The following is a 19661-nucleotide window of genomic DNA, read 5'->3' as shown; positions in this document are numbered from 1 at the left end:
CCCTAATTGAGTGATTCATGATCTAATATCAAGTTCTCCCTTGCATTCACAAGCATATAAACATGCACTTTAAGGCCTCGCACAGTCATGTTAACAGTTCTGTATGGAGCCCTATAAGGGACACACATCTTTTCTATTTTCGTGCCACTTTTATTGCCACTTTTAGTGCGACGTTTATTGCGTCTTTTAGTGCAACTTTTAGTGTGCCACTTTTAGTGCACGTCAGACCGGATGTACATATTTAAAACTATTTTATATATTTTACTTGATTATGTTCTAGATTATTTTTCTTTAATTATTGATGGTTGTAAATTGACCAGTATTGCACAAACAGTAATAGCAAAACTAACTTATGGTTTACATGTAAGAGGAATAACCCCTGTGTGGAAGTTAAACAATTTCAGTCGCCTGATCATGCGCTCAATATGAACCTTTGAGGTTGCAACTCGTCTTGTGGCAGTTGATGCTCGTGCAGACACATTATTCTTGGGCATCATTGGGGGTGCAATTAGTAAAGTGTCATGTAAAGCTAAAAGATCTTGAATGTTAAAGCCCTTATCAGCCATTACAGCATCACCAGGTTCAGTTTTTCAAGGAAACCACTGACATTTACAATTTCCTTGTCACTGATTCTTCCACTATACAATTTTGAGACAAAATTAAAATGCAAAATAGAAGACAATGAAATGAGTAACTTAAATGTATTTAAGGGCTTGTATTGACTGTAGGTAGAACTTTGGCTGGACGGTTTACCTGGTTTTCCAACATAAAATTCTGTACAATCTATTATTGCTCTCATATTTTTAAAGCAATTCTTTTTGAAGCAATTGGGTTTTGATATCTCTCGCAATTCCTCCTTTGTTGAGAAAGGTAAAAGAAATCCCAACTCCTTTTCAAAAAATAAAATCCAAGTTATAAATATTCTGCTTCCAGTCCCTTTAGTAATACTGAAGATATCTCACAGCATTTCAAGACTTGGGTTCCTTCTTAGTCTAACAAGAGTAAACACAAAGTGTTCTTTGGTTGTCAGCTTGGTAAGCTCTTTCATGTGGGGCTGGGTAACAGAGTTATAAGTCAACAAAACGTCAAGTCTCTGAAATAGACTACCTTGATGTGCTTGTCCTGGAGCTTTCCAGTCTTTGTTTTCGTGAACCTTTCCACACGTTCATGCACAGGTCGTTCAAAGAGCAGATAACTATCCAGCGGATGAAATGTATCAGCTGTAATGCATTTTGTCAGCTGGATAGCGACTTACCGGCTCTTTGAACGACTGGGGCCTGACCACTCTAAAAACCAGAATGATCTAGGCAATCGACTCGAATTCCGAGGAAACATTGCTCAGACGAGCGATGAGAGCAGAACCACAATGCCCAATGCTTTGTCAACTTTTTCTAATATAATAACTCATTCCCACCAAAGCCCAAGTTCTCCAGAGGAGAGGCGACTTCAGAGGTGATAGGAGAGCTCAAAATAGGCAGGAACACAGAGTAGCGCTGCGGGGAGGCGGAATAGTCGCCGATGCCTCAGCAATTCACGAAAAGATAGAATACGCGCAAACTGAGAAACTCGGGTAATGTTATGCTTGTGGTCAGCAGCATTACTTGCCATTACCCTAATTGTGATTGGGTTGGTAGCATTTAAAGTCAGGGTGTTTCTTCACAGGGGCATTAACGAGAAATTTGATGGGAAATTCAACTTTATCTCATAACAATGTATCTTTAAATCTAGGAGCCATTCCTTCTTTCCAGTAATTCTAGTCTTAGATTCATTTTTTATTCAACACATTGTAGCTAGGCAAAAACAGACTGAATTCTTTTTCTTAAGTTTTATGTCTGACAAGGTTAACCTACAATGTATATTGTTGACCACGAATATCATCTAATGGCTTTAATCCATACGTTTTGACCACAAATAAGAAAAATTAAGAGGACCTCGTCACCTTGATTCGGTCGACGTCTGTAATTGACAGTAAAAGTGATTTTAACGAACCAAAGTGCAGCGGCTAAGAATATTCCGCAAGTGAACAAAGTGACTTAACGCAACTCCCTTAAATTTCGAGTTTTCTTAAGTAAATTGCGCAATAGGCTAATGCCTATGCGCTGTTGATAACGGTCTGTGGTATATATCAGACACAGAGACCAAAAAACACTGAAAGAAATGGATAGTTTGGCTTCTTTCCATTACTTGACAGCTCATGAAGTTTTCGGGCCAAAGTGTGTTATCACTATAAGTCATCAAGAAGGTCCAAAAGGACAAAGTATAGTTGGCAAGCCTTGTCGATGGTAGTGGACGTGTCTAATCGCTCGTCTTTCATTATCATTTCTCCCAGATCCTTGAAGGCAGGACAACATCCTTTTGCTTGTGGTCACGTTGCGCACATTTAGTCTGCAATTTCAATTATGTCTACGTCGATCAGGGTAGAATAATCTTGCGCACCTTTCAGCTCCGGAAGAAAGTAAAGAAAATCCTGCTTCTCAGAAGGGGATTCCAGATTGGCAGATGGTCTAATTCTATGAACATTCCACTCCAGGACAACTCTGTGTAGCTCTTCTTGCATCAAATCCATCAAACAGAATTTTAAGCATTCTCGATGTATAACGTTCTTATTTATCACTGTACAAACCAGAAACTCTTAAATTCTTAAAATACTCTATCCACCAGTCTGCACATCCCTGTCTCAAACGTCCCCACCATGCTTGTATTCTTTGATTTGAAGTTGATTGTTTCGTAAATGAACTCTATTCTCCCGAAAAATCATCCTCAGAGGACCTGCGAAAGAATCGTTGAATAGCTGCCACGTTCACCATCTCAGTACCCCTGTCGCCCAGAATAATGGTTGCAGTAGCTCCTAACTGCCTAACACAGTCAAGGTAATACTGAGCTACTATTTTGGGGTCGTTATTTGAAGATGCTACCTCAAGCCATAAAATTCTTCTATTGAAAGGTTTCAATTTGTCATAACCGTCTATAGACCCTTCTTCGAAGTCTATGCCTTGATCAGTGTTCCACTCCTTCAGGGTCAAAGACCTTCAATACATGCCGAACAACGTCTCTCATAGTAACAAGTCCGTAATGATTCACGAGTCTCTGGTGCATTGCTCTGTACCCAAGAAGACTACCGCTTCCCCTTAATTCCCCTTGCACTACCTGTACTTTTTCATCTAGGTTGCTTTGAAAGCGACGTCTTCTACACCCCAGCCTTCTTAGAATCCTTTTCAAATGTGTCAGACTAAAACATAAACCATGCACACTTGCAAGGAACAAAACAGTTTCTTGAGCAGCAAATCCAAGGTTAATGTAGGTTTCAATTAGTTTGTCTTGAGCAAGAGCGTTACCTCTGGTTGCAGGCAAATAATGCGGAAGCACTCCCCTTGAAGTTGTGCAAATAGCTGCTAAAAGGAATATTGAACAAATCTTCATAGCTGCAGCGACTGTCGAACTTGTAGGGGAGGAAAAAAACCAGAACTCCTTGAAGAGGGAGTTGGGGTATAAGACATGCACAAGTGGTGCGCCTGCGATTTGTATTATGCTGATAGTGAAAATCGCACTAAAAGTGGCACTAAAAGTGGCACGAAATTAGACAAGATGTGTGTCCCTTATAGGGCTCCGTAGTTCTGTTTCCTAACGACGCAAGTGTAAAAACAACAACACCAAACATGCTGACACTTTTCACACTTAAGCAGCCTCACGTCAATAGTGTAAGAGAATAAATAAAGAGACCATGATGGTGACTGATACTGCAGAGTACGCCTGTACACAGTATTAAATAATGACCTATTAAGAACTGTATTTAAAGATGCATCAAACTTCTCAGAGCTGCTTAAATGTGGAGGTAACTTAAATTCCATTTTACAAGTTGATGCAGAGATGTCTGAGATTTCTTCAACACTAAACTTTATACAACCTGGGCGAAAAGCCACTGTTGCCAATTTACATTCAGTATCCATACTCCTGCAAACATAGGTCTCCGAGTACATGTATAGGTCTTTCTAGTCCTTGCAACCACCGCACCTCCTGCAGCCATAGGTCTCCGAGTTCACGTACAGGTCTCTCTACTCTTTCCAACCACGGCAACCCCTACAACCATAAGAGTCCCAGTACCCATATAAGTCTCACCATGTCCCCCAAGCACTGCAACCCTGCAATGGTAGGTCTCCAAGTATGTGTATAAGTCTCGCCATGCCTCACAACCATAGTTCTCCCAGTACAAAAGAATATTGCGTATTTTTTAGTTTTCAACCATCAGAATGTCATGCCTTTTAATAGTGTTAGTCCTCTCACTTTTCTAATCACTAATTCATCAGCAAAAGCGTTATGACAGGTAAAAGGTGTAAGGAAGTGAATTGATACACAAGGCATAAATGAGGCTCTGCATCTTGAACAGGCGAAAAGTAAACATGTAGCTTAACAAAACACAAAACCAAAATAAAATCTGACATGCTGACTAAAAATATAACTTGAAAAAATTCCTTTTAAACGCATTTACCAGGAAAAGGCTATCAAAGCGAAAAAACCTATTATAAATTTTCTCAGGCTGCTAAGCGTATGCAATGCGGAAGCCAATTATGTCAATAAAAATAATTATTTTAACGCTAGTTTAGAGGAAGGTCTTAGCTAGTGGTGGTTTAAAGTCTGCTAGGATATTTCCTGTGTAGAAAAATTCATTATTGATAAATATAAGCTTTTCTGTCAACCACCTTTTGTGATAGCAAGAACTATCTTTTCCTGTTCTTTCACCAGACTTATCTTCGAATTTCACGCTTGTTGGCTTTCCAATATCGACTTCTCTCCCTTGCTTTTCAGAGCATTTATTTCTTGCTGGTGCGTGTCCAGTGTCTGTTGAGTAGTTCTTTTGAAGTCCCCGTGGGCTTTGGCATCTTGCAAATCATTGACAGCGTTCCAAGTAGCCTCTAACATCTTTTCCACGGTTTTCATGCCTCTTATTTCATCTTTTATTTCCGTGCTGAGACAAGATATTTCTGCCAAAGAAGTTTTCCATCCTGTCCTCAAAACCTGATAGTTTATCCATTATTTGTGAGAGATGAGTGGTTGTAAGCCTCCACTCCGTCACTCAGCACTTGATTTCTTTTCAGAGATGGCAGTGATTGACACAAGGAACTTGAAGATCTCCCTTCTGTAGAGTCTCTTCGACATGCTCAAGTGATGGTTGCTTTTTGGCCTCCTGGTCGATGTTTCTTACAGAGCACAAAAAAGACATCTGTCCACCTTAACCTCGCAAGCAGGCCTCCAAAAGGAAGAATTAACTCCTAATATACACTTAACAATGATTGAACAAGAACGCTCTAAATAATCTGCATAACTCTTTTCATCAAGGCCTGAAGCACTTCTCACATCTAAAAGAACATAAGGATACTCATTTGTTCCAAGAAGATTAACCGCACTACTAGTTGCTGATGGTACTGGAGGTGGAGACTCTACTGCCGTGAGAGCTGTGGCAGGACGGAGAGTTTGCCCAATGTCCTCCCGCAATTAAAGCACTTGTCTGTGGGCTGCAGATGTCTGTGATGAAAGGCTGCTGACAAAAGGACTGAAAACGGAATTGCTCTGAACAAAAAGGCCGAATGGCAGGGTAAAAGGTCCAGAAAGACGCCTCTCTTGTGAAGATCTGAAACGAGCTTGAGCAGTACTCCTCGATTGCATTTTTCAGCCACAAAGCTTGGAAAGGGCCCTCCGCTCAGTAGAACGTAGCTTCTTTTCATCCTCTGAGTCAACAGCAACTTTTTCAGAGTCATATTCTTCCACAGCTATCCAACTAGCAGGACTTTTATCACCAAACAAATGACCTTGCTTCGTTTGTTCAACTGCACCTTTAGGTTTTTCTAACTACTTATTTATTACTGCAACAAGATTACCTTCCAAGAGCACGGAACAGGTCATGTTAACAAGTTGTAAAAGGTCAGAATTGAACTCAAACTAAACTTTATTGCCTTTTAACTGAAAACTGTTTGCCACTTTTGTCTTGCTTGTTAGCTCCTTGAACTGGAAAGTTGTCGTGATCTCCTCATCAAAACCACATTTATACTCGGAAAACTTCTAATCCAGCATCAAATCGAAGAGACAATAAGTCAGCTGGAAAATCTCTGTGCTGGAGAGATTAGGCTCTACGTTAGTTCTTAACTCCGAGGATTCGCGGCTTGCATCATCCATAACAAATAAAGTGAGATGTGCAAGTTGCTAAGAGAGATGCCATCGAGTTACCTTGTCCTGTAGCACTACCACGAATCGTCAGATTTTTTTAAAAAACCTACCCCCACCCCTCCAAAAAAATTCTTTTCAGCTCCTACTTAAGACAAGCCACCAAAAAAATCCCAGGATCGAAAATTTCAAACCACAAAATATCCTTCGATCATCACTTGAAATCCGGGGTACCCATTGAGGTTGTATTGATGTATTTTTACCCTGTGTGCTGCGAAGCTACAACACCAACGGAACCATAAATATTTCTAAATCAGCCCGAGGACTATTGTTCTGATTTTCAGTTTTGACCTTAAAATGGCGATTTATTACAGTTATGTAAGGGTTACCTCATACATAAAAGTAATCACTGAATAACAATTCTCCCCTTGTATTGTTTATGTTTGAATGAATGAGGTCGAATTCACAGAACGATATTTGTGGATCAAATCACTTAGACTTTCCGGATCTCCTTTGTGAACTGCAAAACAGTAATTCTCCGAAAAACGAACATTGTAAAAATTTCCTGGAAGAAATGCAATCTCTTTTTCCTTTACTTCGTCCATAGAGGAATTCATAATTGTTGCTTGCAAGATCTTGAGAACGGCAGACTTCCTACCACATTTATTTTTAGTTTCCATCCATGTATAGGATGGCCTTTGTTTAATGAGACTTACTTTTGTAGAAGCAACGTGCAACAACTTGAAGATAACAGTGCAGTGCTGGCTAGCAAAACTATTGAAACCTCGATCTTTAATGTTAATGGCAACAGCTTACTGGGCCCGCCTTCAATTATACCAGAGTTACAAATAGGTCAGAATCTATCATTGCATCATAATCGAGCTGTGGTAAAATGGGAAAAACATGAATGATAGCAGTTGGGCATTTTTGATAAATTACAGTTAATATTTTGATGATCGTGGCAGATATAACAGAAGGAGATGTACTTACTAGATTGTTTGTTCTGCATAGTAGAGAAATATTTGAAACAGATTTGGGGAAAATCATACTTTCCACCCTGTACAGTATTGCCTCCACAGTGTCACAGGAAATGGCAGCATTTAACACTGTGGAAATGGGGAAGTAATCATTGTACTTAATAGGTGCAAACCTTTGGATATTTTTCATTATTGAATCTCCAATTAAAATCGCAGTTTTTCCTTCCAGGTTGGAATTGATCTCTTCTATCTCTTGTTTTTTTGCTTTTTTAAACTTCGGAGCCAGTGGCTCTGCTCTGTACTTAGATATTTAAGAGGACAAGTTGTGATTAAAACAACAAAGAACTGGTGCTGGAGGAGAAATGGAATTTGAAAAAAAGTAGATGTGAATAGTCTGTTGACATAATCACAAATGTGAACGTAGAGATTGAATGGCCTGGATATTTATACCTTAAGATACCCTTGGGATCAGTGAAACAATGTGTGCTATGTATATTATTTGTTAAGTGCTAGCTCAGTTTATGAACTACTATTAAAGCTTTAATTAATTGATATGTACACTCCCTATACATTTTTTAAAAATTGGTGGTTTCAGTTGAGGTCAATTACTTCCACCTTTATTTTCTTTTTATTCCAACCCTTTAAGCTACACTATCCAAGTACAATTTTCCAGGGTAATCGTTAGCCAATTTAAGAAAGAGATGAGAGTTTCTTAATTACCATGACCTTTTCCTGTGTTTGAGTATGCATACTATTGGTAGAAAATTAATATTGGTCATTTTTGGAACTTAAAGGGTTATTCATTTATTTACTTCAATGAACTCTGATGGGAAATAGAGCTGTGATAGAGGTGGGCAGAGCATAAAAGGGACTTACAAAATACATTTCAATTGTACATAGCCACCTAAACCCCTTTAGCTTTAATGTCAAAATGCAAATTCTCCACCATGTTCTTCCCTTATTTCTTATTAATTTGATAATGACAGTTTAGTAGGGAAGCAGTTAATCTTAGGTGATCATTTAAATCTATTTGATGGAACTTCATAAGCTTTCAGTGCTATTTCTTGAAAAAATGGTTGATTGATAGGCTAACTGTGATCTTAATTTCAAATATTAAATGTGGAAATAAATTTGGGTAACGAAAACAAGGTGAAAATTACGGTGGCCCACAACTGTCATATCAAATACAAATTACTCCCATCAAAAACAAATTGCTCACATCAAATACAAGTTACTCACATCAAATACAAAATCCTGACATCAAAAACAAGATTAAACGGTCAGCGGTCAGAGAACGAAACTATGTCCAGTTTTCACTCGGCCTTGACCCGACCGCCACTTTGTTCCTGCACATAGTTTTGTCGTCAGGATGTTTTGCAGCAACTGTGGAGGAAATGTCGACAATTGCAACTTTTGTGGCAACTGTGGGAAAGGTAAGTTAAAGCTGTAAACTAGTGGCGAACGACCAATTAAGGTCTATAAAGAGTTGACTTTGTAACTCAAATCAGAGGGCTCGCTCATTACACCTACCAGATCCCACACCTTTAATAGTGTACGTTTTATTTCTTCTCTCGCCTGCGGGCATCACACCTGATTCGTGACTGTGAGTTACTGTAGCCTAACTTCCCCATTTTATATAAGATTAAGGTGTGACTGGTCGGGTCATATTCGGCAGGAAATCTTCCAACTCCCAGAGTAATTGTTCAAGATCTTGTAAAGGAGATGGATCGCATCGCTTAAAAAGACGAGTATATCAGAATCCTGGGCCTAACTATTCCTGGCATATCGATGGATATGACAAACTTAAGTGTTGGGGCTTTCCTATCCATGGCGCCATTGATGGATTTAGCCGGAGGATTTTGTGGTTGGAAATTACTCATTCCAATAACTCACCAAACAAAATAGCCACTTTTTACGCCAGAACAGTTTCAGAATTGGTTGTCCTGTAGAACTGATCACAGATTTGGGCGCTGAAAATGGAGTGGCAGCAGCTATGCAATCTTTCTTTCGTGATAACCCTGAAGCACATCGATACGTCTCTTCCCAAGGAATCAGATAACTGAGGGCTGGTGTAGATATTATTTAAAAAATCATTGCGTATGGTCGAGGATTTTTTTTAGCGATTTTGAGTTTCATGGTATCGTGGACAGTACATCTGAGATAAGTCTGGAATGCCTTTTTTGTTTTACCAAAGTACTGCAAAAAGAGCGTGATTCTGTGAAAGAGCAGTGAAACACACACAGAATTCGAAAGTCAAGAAATGACAGTGTACCAGGACGTCCAGACTCGCTTTTCTTCTTGCCTGACAAAGGAGGATTTTGCATATATCCCAGCATGCTTTGGTGCAATTTCGTTACGCTTGTTATGAAAATGGCGGGTCGAAGGCGGTCGTCTTTCCGGTAACGAGTGATTTTTAGCCTGCCATTTTGCCAATTTTGGCGTACTCTAGGTAAGTGATTTTACCATTTTTGACGAATTTTTCTTTCGAGTTTTCGTTAGATTTATTTTTTCGGCCCTTTATGGTCGTCAAGCGTGAAGAATTCAATGAAACAAAAGAGTGTTTTTTCAATAGCGCGCCTTTGTGTTTGGGTTTACAGTCGCGTGGTTCCTTTCTTTATTAATTTGCATAATGTTTAATGCAAATATAAATCTCAACAGTAGTTCCATTTCAGAAAGTGAAGGTTGAATATTGAGAAAACGGGTCTTGACCTCTTTTGACCTCTCTAGTTTTAACTGTAGACGATCAAGAAAAGCGTGCAAATTTTGGTCTGTTAAGAATTGACGGTGCTTTTGTGTGATGCAAATTTCCGCATGATCTTGTTCCTTTTCTACGTGCTTTGTTTTATGGATTTGCAATAGACATATTTGTATGTATCGTTAGGTTTATTTTGGACTCCTTTGGGATTATTTAAGTTTTAAATCACTAGAAATATTCATCCGACGTCCTGAATTGTTCCTTTTAGGTTTGTTTGTTATGGAGGAGGGAAGTCTAAAACGTAGTCATGTACCTACGTTCGACTCTCCGGGTAAACCCGAGAGCAAGCGCCGATCTCAAGAATCATCATGCAACACTGATACACCTAGAGCAAGGAAAATATTTCATTTATGACATTCATGTATTTCATGTATGACATTCTTCACATAAAGCTTTTATTTGTTCTTCAATGGAGTAGAATATATATTATCGATCAGTTTATTATTGTAACAACAAACTGATAACACACATATCTAATCACCAATGACAAATAGCTTTAAAAGGATCATTGGGCAGATCCTTAGTAAAAAGGTAATAGTAAATGCTGACAAAAAAACAAACAGGAAAAATAATATATGAGAAGTCTTTTCTGGCATAATATTTCCTCACTGCATGCTCAAATTTGCTCTTGGTTTCCATTGGTATAGTGGCTCGGTCAGTCAAGCAAGCAAATACCAAATAAAGCACCATCCTTGAATAGTTTTTGGTAACATTATTAGTGTTGTAATGCAAACAAGCATTTTTGTTGTGGTGACAAGTACATTGTTAATATTATTAGTTTTAATGCAAAATGCACTGTTTCAATTAAACAAATGAGATTCACTCCAAATATTTCAACGTTTCACCCCTAAACACAGTTATGTCAGCCCAATTTTCTTCAATTCAAGAACTTCAATAATTTATTAAGTCTACGGAAATATTTGTTCAGTGTTGAAATTGAAAATTGAGGCAAGAATTCTGTTCAGTTCCATCTCCTTGAATATTCTTATTAGTGAGAATTCTTTATTATAACCATTGGTTGGAGTGGAAGGGTTAGTGATTTCGGAGACATGCATACAGATTACAGCTTTTCACCTAAGCAAAATATGTTTTTGGATTTATGTAGATAAGCTTTTCCTCTTGTGAAATAACTAATTTATTTTCAATAATCATTATAATTTAATATGACTTAATCAATATCAACATGACTCTGCATTATGCTTTATCTTGGTTGAATAAAAGGTACAAGGAACACGAACGTGTCACCACTCTTATTGTTGCTTACCAATAACAGTGAACTAGATGGAAACTAGATGAAACATGATGAAACTGTTCAAATAGGTAGCCTGAGTTGTTCAACTCTTACACCTGGTCACAAAGACCTTTACACACGAAACTATGGCTTCTTTGTAGGTTAATAATCACATGGTACAAAAACTCCCTGCTTGGAAGCAAATTTCGCAGTAAACTTTGAAAGGATTGCAGATGCTCTATCTTTTGTTTTCGTCATTTTAACACAGTTTGCATCCCTGGATGCTGGTTTTGTACCATGTGACAACTAAGCTGCAAAACCTGTTTTGATTGAACTTGAAATGTTCTACATATAAAATATGAAAACACATAAATATCCCCTTTCATTCATCTACAGTCAATAAAAATAGGAAATAGTTTTCAATTATTATTTCAAAACCTAAATTTTGTCATTGTACTTGTAGTCTTTTTTGTTAGGGGGCCACCTGCCAATCTTAGACACTGAAATTGCAGGAAAATATTTTTTTTGCCCAATGTCAAAAACAAATTGATAAAATACAGTTTTAAGGGTGACAAGTCTTACTTCTCGCTTTCTCATAGCAATAGTGACTTTGGGGACTTTAACAGCAGGGATGTATCCAATTGATTGCCAGCCTCCTTCTCCTGCAGACAAACTTGCTTGGACAACTATAGCGTTCTCGTCTCGAACGTTTGTGGGTTCGAATTGTAAACGGAGATCGATTTTTTCTTTTTCCAATAATCTTTCCTTGCACTTTTTGAGGTTACTTTGAAAAGAATCGTGGTAACTGCTTCCTTTCAACTGCATCAACTCTGTAAGTAATTCCTCCTCCGCTTCGCTATTTGATTCATCGCGAGTACCCTCTTCCTCACTTTCCTTATCATTCTCATCATCTGTATCGCCACATGCATCCGGTATACCGCTTAAATCGAGATTTTGCAACCGTGCTGCAATTGCTCCTGTGTCTGGTGTGCGAACTATGTCACCAACGCTAGGAAATTGAGTGCAGTTGCACGACACTTCATCGAAGGCAAGCCTCGGAACGGACACCATGTGGTCTGCTAGTTTTTCTTCTGGTTGTATTGCTGCTCCTGTCATACCGGTCGTGGGCTCAAAATCCCAGATAACAGCCATTTTCGCTCCTTCGTTGTCATCAGTTTCTTCAGGGGCAACCTGGTACAAAAAAGTTTTGTGTTATGAAAGCAAAGAAGACTTGAGCTTATTAAGCTGCGGAAAGAGGTGAGATAAGACATCGGATGAAACTCAATGTACCCAACAAATGGGTAAAAACACAATCAAATTGGGTTCAACCCTTAGAAAGGAAAAAATACTCACATCAAATACGGCACTTGACTTCACGTCGATACAACAAGGCGATTTTACTCCAGTTAATTTCGACATCACATCATCCGAGTCGGGCAACATTACTAGTCTTCGTTCCGACAAATCCCACATGAACGTAAAGTGGCCATAAACAAGCTTGACCTTCAAAAGTGGGAAGCTTTTGACTGTAAGCTCGAATCGGCTTTCCAAATCGATACAATGAAGCCATACGTAGCGATTATCTTTAAATAGCTTCACGTCGCACGGCCTTCTCTCCACGGCGTCCATCTTGAACTAACAGTATCACGTGACGAATAGAGTTTGATAATATAGTTCAAACGCAAAGCATGATGGGATATATGCAAACTCCTCCTTTTTGCCTGACCTTCATGGTGCAAAGGATTGCCTAGTTGATGTACCTGCTGCTAAAATTGAATTTGGTACACAGCATATAACTGAAGAGTTAGATGGTACTGACAATGAACATCAGGAATACTTTGATTATGCTAGAATTAGTCTTTCAATGCCTTTGCCAGACAATTGGCAAGAAGCACTTCAACTGTACAAAAAATTAATGCATGCTGCCCTTCATGGGTATTCCTCATAGTTTTGTCTACGTTCGTTAGCAAAACCAGGAGCTTTGTGCATGTCAAAAAGGAAACAACTGTCATTTTCAGTGCAGGAATGGTACTGAACAAAGAATACTTATCAAAGTAATTGATTTCAATTAGAGCAGTTTTCAGTTCGGTATTGAAAATAGTTCTGTAATAACTTAAATTTTTCATAACTACACGCTGTGATTGGCTAGACAATCGTGTTACTTTCTCGACCAATCTGGCGGAAGTGAAATGGAAACCAACTCAGTCGCACATGTTTTCGGGCACTTGGCGCTGGCCACATGTATTTGCTTCAAGTTGTGATCGCTTGATTCAATTGGCTGGTTATTTCCCACAGTAATACTTTGGTTTTCGTTTCACAACACAATAATTATTGAAAACCATTCCATTGTCGTATTCTGTTACTGTAACTTTGATTCTGGTCTTGAAACAAAGCAATTGCAGTTGACAATGTTCAAATGGAAAAGACTAAATTAAATATGACACGGTGTGCGTGAAAGAAAAAATGAATAACAGATCACCGCTCATCCTCTGTAGAAATGATAGTATTAAATTTCCAACGGTTGCACGTGTATTTGAAATTTGTGTCGTGTTGCAGGGTGGCATTTGGCGATTTTATCTGATGAGTGCTACACTAGTTGTATACTACGAAACTAAAGAGTAATAAAATGCCAAGTCAAGTCTATACATATATATATATAAGGTATTGAGTCAAGTGCAGTGTGTGTTGCATGTATTATATATATTTGCTTGAAGACTAGGCATCACTTTGTCAGTAATGCACTAAAGTGAGCAACAATTTTTTAAGAAATTAAAAAAATACACACCTAAAGCAAGTAAGTAAACAAGTTAATAAACTGCGTGGCATGAACTGTTACCCAACTGAAGCGGGCAGGGTGAACATTTTTATTGTGAGTTGACGTGAACACAGGCCCAAAAGCCTTGGACATGCATAGCCAACATCACCAACACTGTTGTATTACTTTGTCCTATGATGTCAAATGAGGAAGCCAAATGGATTTGAAATCTTTACTAAAGACCATTAAGCAATTTGTTTTCTGCATGTGCATTTGTTTAACATTTTGCTCAGGCCACCAAACAAATTCAATTGTTTGAACCTAGTACCGAAAAATGCAATAAAACTTGATTGAAGGCAATGCGGCATTAAACCTTACATCATTCACCAGGGTAACAACAAAAAGAACGAAACTTTATTCCAGTGCCAGACCTTCAATAAGTAACATGTTCGATGTGACACATGTTTGCCTAGGGCAGAAGCCTTTTAAATTTTGTTTCTTTTTTTTTTTCAGTAAATCAGTCAATACTTCTGTAAGGTGGCTCAGAAAAGGAACTTAACATGGCTTGCTCACTTCAAAGTTTTCTGTTTCAATTTATAAAGAATTAAAAACTATTAAATTGAAATTACAATAACACATTTTTACAGACCCACTAAAGGGTAAAAGATGCGAGGTCAGGAAAAAACCTTTCTCTTAACCATAATATTTGTTAATGTCAATCAGATTGTTTCATTGAGAAACACAACCTCTCTTCTAACAGAAGCAAAACATCCTTCACAAAGGTTTACAATTTCTCACGGATGATCATATTTACCCTTAAATCCAGTTTTTAACTCTACGCACCCACTGAGTCTAGCCCAGGAAACGTGAACAAAACAAACAAGTAACATATGGTATTAGCAAAGAGGCAATTACTTGGTTTACAAGTTCTTGAGAAGAAATTATTGCTTGATGTTGTACATGTCATTAACAATAATGACTTGTACACCATGAACCACATCCATTGTTACTCTTTACTTTTCTTCCAGTGCATTTTGTTTGTTGTAGTTTGAGTGTGCTTGTTCTATATTGTTGTGTGCTTCATGATGTCACCTGGGACTTGGTACATGGTGCACAAGCCACGATCACATGTACTAGAGTAAGTTGTTTTGGGGGAAGAGTTATTTCATTCCACTTCATTCCTCCCTTAAAACCACTATACTTTACACTGTAGTTTATGGACCATCATCAAGCAGAGAAAGAACTTTAAAATGTAAAGAATAAAAATGCCTTCTCTGCAAGCACAATCTTAACTAACACAGTTGCACGTTCAATGGCATGAATATGATCATTTTATGAAACACACACAATGGACTTAGCTAGAAACCAAGAAATGCTGCAGGTCTCTACGGCCTTAAAAAAGATTGGCCCTTACAGTATGCGAGAAGGAAAGTATGGCGAAATTGTTGTATCACCCATGTTACACACTGGAAGAGTTAACTCCCTTCCACGTGCTGCAACACGTGGAAAACAGATAGTGTGCTTTGGGTTACGATCCAAACAATCGTGGTCAAAGTTAACAATAATTGTGAGGGGATCCCCATCAATGGGTCGGTGTCTTTGACTAGTAAGCCAACCTAAGACACCGGCCACATAAACATATGCTGTTTGAAATTCTTCCGCCGGCTGTTTGTCACTTTGCTGCCTTTCACTTCTCCTGTCTTCACCGTCATCATAATTCCAAATTAGAACTTCAGTATATCCACTGATTTTCTGCTCATCTTCCAAAGATATCAAAACGTCTTGAAAGCTGTCCATCACAGACTCCTCAACTTCCTTTCTAGTTGACCCCTCCACAGAATAAACTGGTTTCATAAGGGGAAACACATAATTTGCATCAACATCATTTTCATGCCCCATCACAAATAGTGCCTTGCATATTTCTGGCTTTTGCCTTATGATATCAGCAAGTCCATAAAGCTCCAGTCCTCTCGTGAATTTGGATAAATATAGTTGTCATGTTCGTGACAAGACTAATCAGAACGGATCCCGTGATATCATTGATGTGCTCTTTGACGATAAGATACTGTTCTTTTTTTACGAGGTAGGGGGGGCTGGTGGAATTTTTTGAACTCCCATTACGAATTACCATGACCCCCCCACTCAGTCCTCATTTTTTCTCATGCCCCCCCCCCCCAACAGACGGTCATTTTTTTGGGGTGACCCCCCCCCTTTCAAAAGAGACATTATCACAAGTAAACCTGACATGTATATATTTTGCAGTGTACAATATGATTTGTATTATCTGTTCAATGTAAAGCTGTTGACAACTCATTCTACAGATGTAGCAGCGACTTCTGTTAATTCAAAAAATAAATTCTGTCCATTTGCTAAGGCACTTCTTCACTATTTTTCAAACAGAAAAAAATGTAGAGAATCAAAAGAAAGAAAAGTCAATTTCTGATCTTTGGTTTATGAATCTTCCAGAGCGTGTCGTTGCTAGCCTCTCAACTTCTTCCTCGTCATCGATAAAGGCAAGGATGACATCTTCACCCCCAGAGTTGATGGAATCATTGTCGCTCTTATCATTATCATCGCTTTCACTTCTGCTTTACTCATCTTCATCGCTGTCACTGTCTTGTAAGGATCTTTATCAGCTCCATCTCTTTCTCTCAGTCGTGTTTGCAGAATTAATGGATCAGGGCCTTCAGGATTCATTTGGAGAAGCCAATGCCTTGCGATTACCTTCACCTTGTCGTTCTTAGGGCTTTTGATGTGTTGGTGTATTCCATGATGCTTGAGGTACTTGTTAAGCTCTGGCACTCGAGGCTGTTTCAGTTTGGTCGAATCTTCACACAGATCTTTCCAAGCATAATCAGCATAGACTTTTTCCTTGGTTTTCTGGCTCTCCCTCGCACGCTCCTCTGCTCTCTTCTTCTTTTTGAACTCCATCACCTCAAGGTGCTTAAGGTAATCCTTAAGTGAAAGCCTTGAAAGAACATGATTCTACGCTTTTCCAGTCTAATGGGCTTATCTTGAAGCAAGGAGAATAATTTGCTCACGACTTCAATGTAAAGCAGATCAAGGGCGTCGAGGCTAAGGTGCAAAAGGTAACGCGGGATACAGAGACACTAGAAGAAAGTAAAGACAGTTTTTGTAGCATTTTCAAGGGCCTACATAGAGACAGCATCAGCAAGGGAAGAAGAAAAAATGAAAAATGTCGAAAATCGAATGCAAGGAAAAAGAAATGGTTTGAAAACAACGTCCAACGAGTGTATAGTATTTGTGTTGGAAACCCGCTAGGTAATGATCTTCCAAAATGTCTTCTGTATCCTCCTTGCCTTGCCGTCCCTGAAAGGTGCATCGACGTTGAGAAAGTTTCCGAATTGCTTTTCGATCGAGATGCGGCATACATTACACAGCTCTTGCAAGGAAACCATTTCAGCAACGCCGCAGGAAGCAGAATTATCACAAACCTCAAGCCGGAGGTTAGAGATAACGTGTACTTCTTCATGTAGCCTGAAGAGTATGCTATGACTGAAAACGATGAAAGCGACTCTAGCAGCAGCACGAGCGATGAGGAAGAGCTTGGCGATGATGACGAAGAGGAACATGAGCAGAGAGACGTTGCACAGCACTAACCTGGTAAAGAATCTTTTAATGATAGTTTCCTAGCGTTGAAAATTGTTTTCGTGGAACTGAACACTGTCATGTAAACGCAGAACAAAAGTGTTTGATACATTTATATACCTTTTGCTTGTTTCATCATCATCATCATCATCATCATCATTTATTAGCCTTTTTTACAACAAATTTAACAAGATACAACAGGTTGTTAGGCGAGGAGACCTCAAGAAAGCACCAGGCTTATAAAGAGAGGTCAACTCGACATTACAATATTATAAGAAATAAGGGTTGCTAAGAAGTCCGGCTAAACTAATTTAGTAACTATTTTAATAAAAACTCTATCACTTTGTTCTTTAAGACAGAAAAGCTTGACAAGGAAGGGATACAGGAAGACAGTTCCAGATTCTAGGTCCTTGGTAAAGAATTGTGAATTTCTTGATGTTCGTACGACAGGAATGCACTCGATAATTACTAGCTGTTCTTGTGTCATGTCTATGGACTTGACTGTTTGTCATAAACAGATTGCGGAAGAGTGGAGGCAGCAGATTATTGTGGTAGCGAAACATAAATTTAGCAGTATCGAGCGTATTAATTTGGAAAATATCTAGAATTTCCAATTTGGAGAATAGAGGAGCAGTATGTGCTCGATATTCTGAATTTTTAACAGCTCACACAGCCCGCTTTTGTAGATAGTAAATTCTGTTTAAATTAGATACGTAAGTAAGACCACGTGGAGTTACAATAAGTAATATAAGGATAAATTAATGTGTACTACAGCGTGAGTTTGGTCTTACAAGATAAGTAGAAACGCGTCCTGGATAAAATGACGATTGATTGAACGACTTGTTTACAGACAAAGTTTATGTGATACTTTCAAGTAAGATGTTCGTCTAGGTACACCCCAAGAAATTTAGTTACATTGCTTTGATTAGAGGTTGACCTCCAAAAGAGAGAGAAAAACTGTGGTTGAGTTTCCTCTGACTCGGACTAAAGGTAACATAATTTGTCTTTTTGATATTAACTGAGAGCTTATTGCACCTTAACCAAACATCAATATTTAGTAACTCATTATTAAGCACATTCTCTAAGTAGTTTGGATTAGAGTGTAAAAAAAAGATACTTGTGTCGTCAGCAAAAAGTAAAAGCTCAGTTAACTTAGAGGCTTTAGGAAGATCATTTATGTAAAGTGTGAAGAATAAGTGGCCTAAGATGGATCCTTGAGGAACTCCACAATCTACGGTCTGTATTGAGGAACAAGTTTGATTAATTTGGACGAATTGCTGACGGCAACAAAAGTAGCTTTTTATCCACTGCAGAACCACATCACGGAGACCATAGTCCTCCAGCTTGGTGAATAAGATTTGATGATCGAGAGTGTCAAAAGCTTTGGAGAGATCTAGGAAACCCCTACAGTAGTTTCACGATGGTCAATTGCCGAAGAGATTCTATTTCTTAGATGGATTAGAGCATGGGACGTTGACTAGTTTTTACGAAATCCAAACTGGCAGCGGTATAGTATTTTAAACTGCTCGGCGAATTTAATCATACGATTATACAGTACTTTTTCAAAAAATTTCGAAAAATTGGACAACAAAGAAATTGGTCTGTAGTTTGTAAAATGACTAGGATCATCTGCTTTGTAAATAGGAATCACTTTAGCAATTTTTAGGCTGTCAGGGAAGATGCCTTTTTGTAAAGACAGGTTTATGATGTTGGCCAGAGGGGCAGAAATCAGGTGAAATGAGTGTTTAATTACACGCATTGAAATATTGTCATAGCCATATTAGGATCTTCATCAAGAAATGAGGCCCAGTTTGTGTTTGAAACGTTTTCGTTGAATTTACGCAAATTTTCATTAGTAATCTTGCGTATGAATACTTTATATTCTCCATTGCGCGTCAGAGTTTTGCCAGAAAAATAAGCAAAAACCGGTAAGTGATCGGATAAATCGTTTAGAGCAATACCATTTAAAACATTTTGAGAAAGATTATTTGTGAATATATTACCGATTAGGGTTGCAGAATAAGAGGTGAGGCGCGTTGGACTGGAGATGAGAGGAATAAATGCGTGCGAAAATAGAGTGTCGATAAATTCTTGAGTTGGTGTATGATGGTTGTACTGGAGAAGGTCGAGGTTAAAGTCTCCCGTAACATAACATTGTTTGTTGTCCTTAGAAATACG

The 19661-nt window shown here is 38.5% G+C and overlaps 2 pseudogenes; one reads left to right on the top strand and one right to left on the bottom strand.

The window, feature by feature from the left end:
* Positions 1 to 2738: 2738 nt before the first annotated feature.
* LOC140926619 (uncharacterized) lies at positions 2739 to 3420 on the bottom strand (annotated as a pseudogene).
* Positions 3421 to 8502: 5082 nt separating this feature from the next.
* Positions 8503 to 13067, top strand: LOC140926610 (uncharacterized; annotated as a pseudogene).
* The last annotated feature ends 6594 nt before the right edge of the window (positions 13068 to 19661 follow it).

Source organism: Porites lutea, chromosome 1 (genome assembly GCF_958299795.1).
Source record: "Porites lutea chromosome 1, jaPorLute2.1, whole genome shotgun sequence".
NCBI lineage: Eukaryota > Metazoa > Cnidaria > Anthozoa > Scleractinia > Poritidae > Porites > Porites lutea.
Note: the sequence above shows the minus strand (reverse complement) of the source record. Positions and strands in the feature narration are given on the sequence as shown.